The sequence below is a fragment of the Salvelinus fontinalis genome, chromosome 12 (genome assembly GCF_029448725.1).
Source record: "Salvelinus fontinalis isolate EN_2023a chromosome 12, ASM2944872v1, whole genome shotgun sequence".
NCBI classification, from domain to species: domain Eukaryota; kingdom Metazoa; phylum Chordata; class Actinopteri; order Salmoniformes; family Salmonidae; genus Salvelinus; species Salvelinus fontinalis.
In genome coordinates, this window is record NC_074676.1 from 50,773,292 (window position 1) to 50,780,437 (window position 7,146).

The window sequence follows — 7,146 nt, forward strand, 5'->3', positions numbered from 1 at the left end:
CGTACTGAACCAATTAGGGCCTGTCCTCTATAACCTGGGATGTGTCCCAACATAGTATTCCCACTAGGGAACCATTTGGGATGTAGACCTGCTGCTGGACTGAGAGAAGCTGAGGGGGCTCTGGAGCGTGGTACACTGCAATAATTACATTGTGATTCAACACACATGGCTCGTGACCCTGCATGGATATACAGAGAGCCGTGACCTGTCCAGATATCTCTCTCTTGCTCTCCTTTCTCTCTATCAGAGCTGAGAAGTTGCCAGAAACCAGGACGTACTTAAGGAGTGAGGGAGGGAAGGAGGGATGGACGGAAAGATGTATGAACTTTATGAAAATAAAGGGACAGCTGGAGAACAAAGATTCCTTTATGTCCCAGCTGGCCACCGCCGCTGCGGCTGTTTTGCTGCGTTAGCGAACATGATGTGAAGCCTGGATATCTTCTCTGGTGTTCTACTGGAGCTGAAGATTAGGACGGTGTTCTACTGGAGCTGAAGACTAGGGCGGTGTTCTACTGGAGCTGAAGATTAGGGCGGTATTCTACTGGAGCTGAAGACTAGGGCGGTATTCTACTGGAGCTGAAGACTAGGGCGGTGTTCTACTGGAGCTGAAGACTAGGGCGGTATTCTACTGGAGCTGAAGACTAGGGAGGTGTTCTACTGGAGCTGAAGACTAGGGCGGTGTTCTACTGGAGCTGAAGACTAGGGCGGTATTCTACTGGAGCTGAAGACTAGGGCGGTGTTCTACTGGAGCTGAAGACTAGGGCGGTGTTCTACTGGAGCTGAAGACTAGGGCGGTGTTCTACTGGAGCTGAAGACTAGGGCGGTGTTCTACTGGAGCTGAAGACTAGGGCGGTGTTCTACTGGAGCTGAAGACTAGGGCGGTGTTCAACTGGAGCTGAAGACTGGGGCGGTGTTCTACTGGAGCTGAAGACTAGGGCGGTGTTCTACTGGAGCTGAAGATTAGGGCGGTGTTCTACTGGAGCTGAAGATTAGGGCGGTGTTCTACTGGAGCTGAAGATTAGGGCGGTGTTCTACTGGAGCTGAAGATTAGGGCGGTGTTCTACTGGAGCTGAAGACTAGGGCGGTGTTCTACTGGAGCTGAAGATTAGGGCGGTGTTCTACTGGAGCTGAAGATTAGGGCGGTGTTCTACTGGAGCTGAAGACTAGGGCGGTGTTCTACTGGAGCTGAAGATTAGGGCGGTGTTCTACTGGAGCTGAAGACTAGGGCGGTGTTCTACTGGAGCTGAAGACTAGGGCGGTATTCTACTGGAGCTGAAGATTAGGACGGTGTTCTACTGGAGCTGAAGACTAGGGCGGTGTTCTACTGGAGCTGAAGATTAGGGCGGTATTCTACTGGAGCTGAAGACTAGGGCGGTATTCTACTGGAGCTGAAGACTAGGGCGGTGTTCTACTGGAGCTGAAGACTAGGGCGGTATTCTACTGGAGCTGAAGACTAGGGAGGTGTTCTACTGGAGCTGAAGACTAGGGCGGTGTTCTACTGGAGCTGAAGACTAGGGCGGTGTTCTACTGGAGCTGAAGACTAGGGCGGTGTTCTACTGGAGCTGAAGATTAGGGCGGTGTTCTACTGGAGCTGAAGATTAGGGCGGTATTCTACTGGAGCTGAAGACTAGGGCGGTATTCTACTGGAGCTGAAGACTAGGGCGGTGTTCTACTGGAGCTGAAGACTAGGGCGGTATTCTACTGGAGCTGAAGACTAGGGCGGTGTTCTACTGGAGCTGAAGACTAGGGCGGTGTTCTACTGGAGCTGAAGACTAGGGCGGTGTTCTACTGGAGCTGAAGACTAGGGCGGTGTTCTACTGGAGCTGAAGACTAGGGCGGTGTTCTACTGGAGCTGAAGACTAGGGCGGTGTTCTACTGGAGCTGAAGACTGGGGCGGTGTTCTACTGGAGCTGAAGACTAGGGCGGTGTTCTACTGGAGCTGAAGATTAGGGCGGTGTTCTACTGGAGCTGAAGATTAGGGCGGTGTTCTACTGGAGCTGAAGATTAGGGCGGTGTTCTACTGGAGCTGAAGATTAGGGCGGTGTTCTACTGGAGCTGAAGACTAGGGCGGTGTTCTACTGGAGCTGAAGATTAGGGCGGTGTTCTACTGGAGCTGAAGATTAGGGCGGTGTTCTACTGGAGCTGAAGACTAGGGCGGTGTTCTACTGGAGCTGAAGATTAGGGCGGTGTTCTACTGGAGCTGAAGATTAGGGCGGTGTTCTACTGGAGCTGAAGATTAGGGCGGTGTTCTACTGGAGCTGAAGATTAGGGCGGTGTTCTACTGGAGCTGAAGATTAGGGCGGTGTTCTACTGGAGCTGAAGATTAGGGCGGTGTTCTACTGGAGCTGAAAATTAGGGCGGTGTTCTACTGGAGCTGAAGATTAGGGCGGTGTTCTACTGGAGCTGAAGATTAGGGCGGTGTTCTACTGGAGCTGAAGATTAGGGCGGTGTTCTACTGGAGCTGAAGATTAGGGCGGTGTTCTACTGGAGCTGAAGATTAGGGCGGTGTTCTACTGGAGCTGAAGATTAGGGCGGTGTTCTACCGGAGCTGAAGACTAGGGCGGTGTTCTACCGGAGCTGAAGACTAGGGCAGTGTTCTACCGGAGCTGAAGACTAGGGCGGTGTTCTACCGGAGCTGAAGACTAGGGCAGTGTTCTACCGGAGCTGAAGACTAGGGCGGTGTTCTACCGGAGCTGAAGACTAGGGCAGTGTTCTACCGGAGCTGAAGACTAGGGCGGTGTTCTACTGGAGCTGAAGACTAGGGCAGTGTTCTACCGGAGCTGAAGACTAGGGCGGTGTTCTACTGGAGCTGAAGACTAGGGCGGTGTTCTACTGGAGCTGAAGACTAGGGCGGTATTCTACTGGAGCTGAAGACTAGGGCGGTGTTCTACTGGAGCTGAAGACTAGGGCGGTGTTCTACTGGAGCTGAAGACTAGGGCGGTGTTCTACTGGAGCTGAAGACTAGGGCGGTGTTCTACTGGAGCTGAAGACTAGGGCAGTGTTCTACTGGAGCTGAAGAGGGCGGTGGAGCTGCCCTAGTCTTCAGCTCCAGTAGAACACCGCCCTAGTCTTCAGGGCGGTGTTCTACTGGAGCTGAAGACTAGGGCGGTGTTCTACTGGAGCTGAAGACTAGGGCGGTGTTCTACTGGAGCTGAAGACTAGGGCGGTGTTCTACTGGAGCTGAAGACTAGGACGGTGTTCTACTGGAGCTGAAGACTAGGGCGGTGTTCTACTGGAGCTGAAGACTAGGGCGGTGTTCTACTGGAGCTGAAGACTAGGGCGGTGTTCTACTGGAGCTGAAGACTAGGGCGGTGTTCTACTGGAGCTGAAGACTAGGGCGGTGTTCTACTGGAGCTGAAGACTAGGGCGGTGTTCTACTGGAGCTGAAAACTAGGGCGGTGTTCTACTGGAGCTGAAGACTAGGGCGGTGTTCTACTGGAGCTGAAGACTAGGGCGGTGTTCTACTGGAGCTGAAGACTAGGGCGGTGTTCTACTGGAGCTGAAGACTAGGGCGGTATTCTACTGGAGCTGAAGATTAGGGCGGTGTTCTACTGGAGCTGAAGATTAGGGCGGTGTTCTACTGGAGCTGAAGATTAGGGCGGTGTTCTACTGGAGCTGAAGATTAGGGCGGTGTTCTACTGGAGCTGAAGATTAGGGCGGTGTTCTACTGGAGCTGAAGATTAGGGCGGTGTTCTACTGGAGCTGAAGATTAGGGCGGTGTTCTACTGGAGCTGAAGATTAGGGCGGTGTTCTACTGGAGCTGAAGATTAGGGCGGTGTTCTACTGGAGCTGAAGATTAGGGCGGTGTTCTACTGGAGCTGAAGACTAGGGCGGTGTTCTACTGGAGCTGAAGACTAGGGCGGTGTTCTACTGGAGCTGAAGACTAGGGCGGTGTTCTACTGGAGCTGAAGACTAGGGCGGTGTTCTACTGGAGCTGAAAACTAGGGCGGTGTTCTACTGGAGCTGAAAACTAGGGCGGTGTTCTACTGGAGCTGAAGACTAGGGCGGTGTTCTACCGGAGCTGAAGACTAGGGCGATGTTCTACCGGAGCTGAAGACTAGGGCGGTGTTCTACTGGAGCTGAAGACTAGGGCGGTATTCTACTGGAGCTGAAGACTAGGGCGGTGTTCTACTGGAGCTGAAGACTAGGGCGGTGTTCTACTGGAGCTGAAGACTAGGGCGGTGTTCTACTGGAGCTGAAGACTAGGGCGGTGTTCTACTGGAGCTGAAGACTAGGGCGGTGTTCTACTGGAGCTGAAGACTAGGGCGGTGTTCTACTGGAGCTGAAGACTAGGGCGGTGTTCTACTGGAGCTGAAGACTAGGGCGGTATTCTACTGGAGCTGAAGACTAGGGCGGTGTTCTACTGGAGCTGAAGACTGGCGGTGTTCTACTGGAGCTGAAGACTAGGGCGGTGTTCTACTGGAGCTGAAGACTAAACTCCTAGCCTGGTTAAACTCCTAGCCTGGTTAAACTCCTAGCCTGGTTAAACTCCTAGCCTGGTTAAACTCCTAGCCTGGTTAAACTACTAGCCTGGTTAAACTCCTAGCCTGGTTAAACTCCTAGCCTGGTTAAACTCCTAGCCTGGTTAAACTACTAGCCTGGTTAAACTCCTAGCCTGGTTAAACTCCTAGCCTGGTTAAACTCCTAGCCTGGTTAAACCCCTAGCCTGGTTAAACTACTAGCCTGGTTAAACTACTAGCCTGGTTAAACTACTAGCCTGGTTAAACTCCTAGCCTGGTTAAACTCCTAGCCTGGTTAAACTCCTAGCCTGGTTAAACTCCTGCTAAACTCCTAGCCTGGTTAAACTCCTAGCCTGGTTAAACTCCTAGCCTGGTTAACCTCCTAGCCTGGTTAAACTCCTAGCCTGGTTAAACAACTAGCCTGGTTAAACTACTAGCCTAGTTAAACTCCCAGCCTGGTTAAACTACTAGCCTGGTTAAACTCCTAGCCTGGTTAAACTACTAGCCTGGTTAAACTACTAGCCTGGTTAAACTCCCAGCCTGGTTAAACTACTAGCCTGGTTAAACTACTAGCCTGGTTAAACTCCTAGCCTGGTCAAACTACTAGCCTGGTTAAACTCCTAGCCTGGTTAAACTCCCAGCCTGGTTAAACTCCCAGCCTGGTTAAACTACTAGCCTGGTTAAACTCCTAGCCTGGTTAAACTCCTAGCCTGGTTAAACTACTAGCCTGGTTAAACTACTAGCCTGGTTAAACTCCTAGCCTGGTTAAACTACTAGCCTGGTTAAACTACTAGCCTGGTTAAACTCCCAGCCTGGTTAAACTCCCAGCCTCGTTAAACTCCTAGCCTGGTTAAACTCCTAGCCTGGTTAAACTCCTAGCCTGGTTAAACTACTAGCCTGGTTAAACTCCTAGCCTGGTTAAACTACTAGCCTGGTTAAACTACTAGCCTGGTTAAACTCCTAGCCTGGTTAAACTACTAGCCTGGTTAAACTCCCAACCTGGTTAAACTCCTAGCCTGCTTAAACTCCTAGCCTGGTTAAACTCCTAGCCTGGTTAAACTCCCAGCCTGGTTAAACTCCCAGCCTGGTTAAACTCCCAGCCTGGTTAAACTCCTAGCCTGGTTAAACTACTAGCTTGGTTAAACTCCTAGCTTGGTTAAACTCCTAGCTTGGTTAAACTCCTAGCTTGGTTAAACTCCTAGCCTGGTTAAACTACTAGCCTGGTTAAACTACTAGCCTGGTTAAACTCCCAGCCTGGTTAAACTACTAGCCTGGTTAAACTCCTAGCCTGGTTACACTACTAGCCTGGTTAAACTCCTAGCCTGGTTACACTACTAGCCTGGTTAAACTCCTAGCCTGGTTAAACTACTAGCCTGGTTACACTACTAGCCTGGTTAAACTCCTAGCCTGGTTAAACTACTAGCCTGGTTAAACTCCTAGCCTGGTTAAACTACATGGTGAAGGCAGCGTTCAGTCTGGTTTAACCAAAGAACGTAATCCTAGAGTTGTTCCTCATCATGTGGCCCGACCTGGAAAGACTCTGATTATAACTCTGGTTGTAGGCAAGCTATAACTAGGGAGTTTTTCCTGGTTTGCGTCCCAAATGGCACCCAATTCCCTTTATTGTGTACTACTTTTGACCAGGGTCCATAAGGCTCTAGTAGTGCATCATATAGGGGAATAGGGTTCCATTTGGTACAGCCACCTGTCTGTAGGCTCTTTCAATAAGGACAGGCACCTGGCTGTAGGCCCTTCCAATAGGGACAGACCCCTGGCTGTAGGCCCTTCCAATAGGGACAGGCACCTGGCTGTAGGCCCTTCCAATAGGGACAGACCCCTGGCTGTAGGCCCTTCCAATAGGGACAGGCACCTGGCTGTAGGCCCTTCCAATAGGGACAGACCCCTGGCTGTAGGCCCTTCCAATAGGGACAGACCCTTGGCTGTAGGCCCTTCCAATAGGGACAGACCCCTTGCTGTAGGCCCTTCCAATAGGGTTCCATTTGGGACATACCCCTGGCTGTAGGGCCAAGCCTTCCAACCCTGGCTCTGAGTAACCAAACCAGCTGGGACTCTCCCTGTGCCACTTTATGATTTCACTCACTTGACTTCTAGAAAGACAAGCAAACGTTACTGAGGGGCCGGTGACCTCATCATCCCAGCCTTCCTGTTATTTCAGCTTAGGCTTTTCTCACAGTCCACTGTAGAGGTGCCTATAGGGGACAAGTTACTGCAGGGCCTCTCTGATTCTGAGAATGGAGTGTGTGTGTGTGAGAGAGCCTGGGAGAGAGGGAGGGAAGGGGTATGATGAGGTCACCGGCCCCTCAGTAACGTTTGTGTTTAAACTCCTTGACATCAGGGTTTGCTTGGGTGTCAGTGTGTGAGTCTGTAGAGCTACATCCTCCTCAGTCTGATCCAACTAGCACACGCTAAGGCCTGCATGCACTTCACAAATCACTGCAGACCAAACTATTATTTACTCATCTCTCCCCACACTCTCTCTCGCGCCTCTCTCTCCAGCCCCACGCTCCTCTCTCTCCCCTCTCTCTCCATGCTCGCTCCTCTCTCTCCAGCCCCACGCTCCTCTCTCTCCCCTCGCTCTCCAGCCCCATGCTCCTCTCTCTCCAGCCCCACGCTCCTCTCCCTCTCTCTTTCACTCTCTCTCCACTCTCCGTTGTCAGGCTGTGGG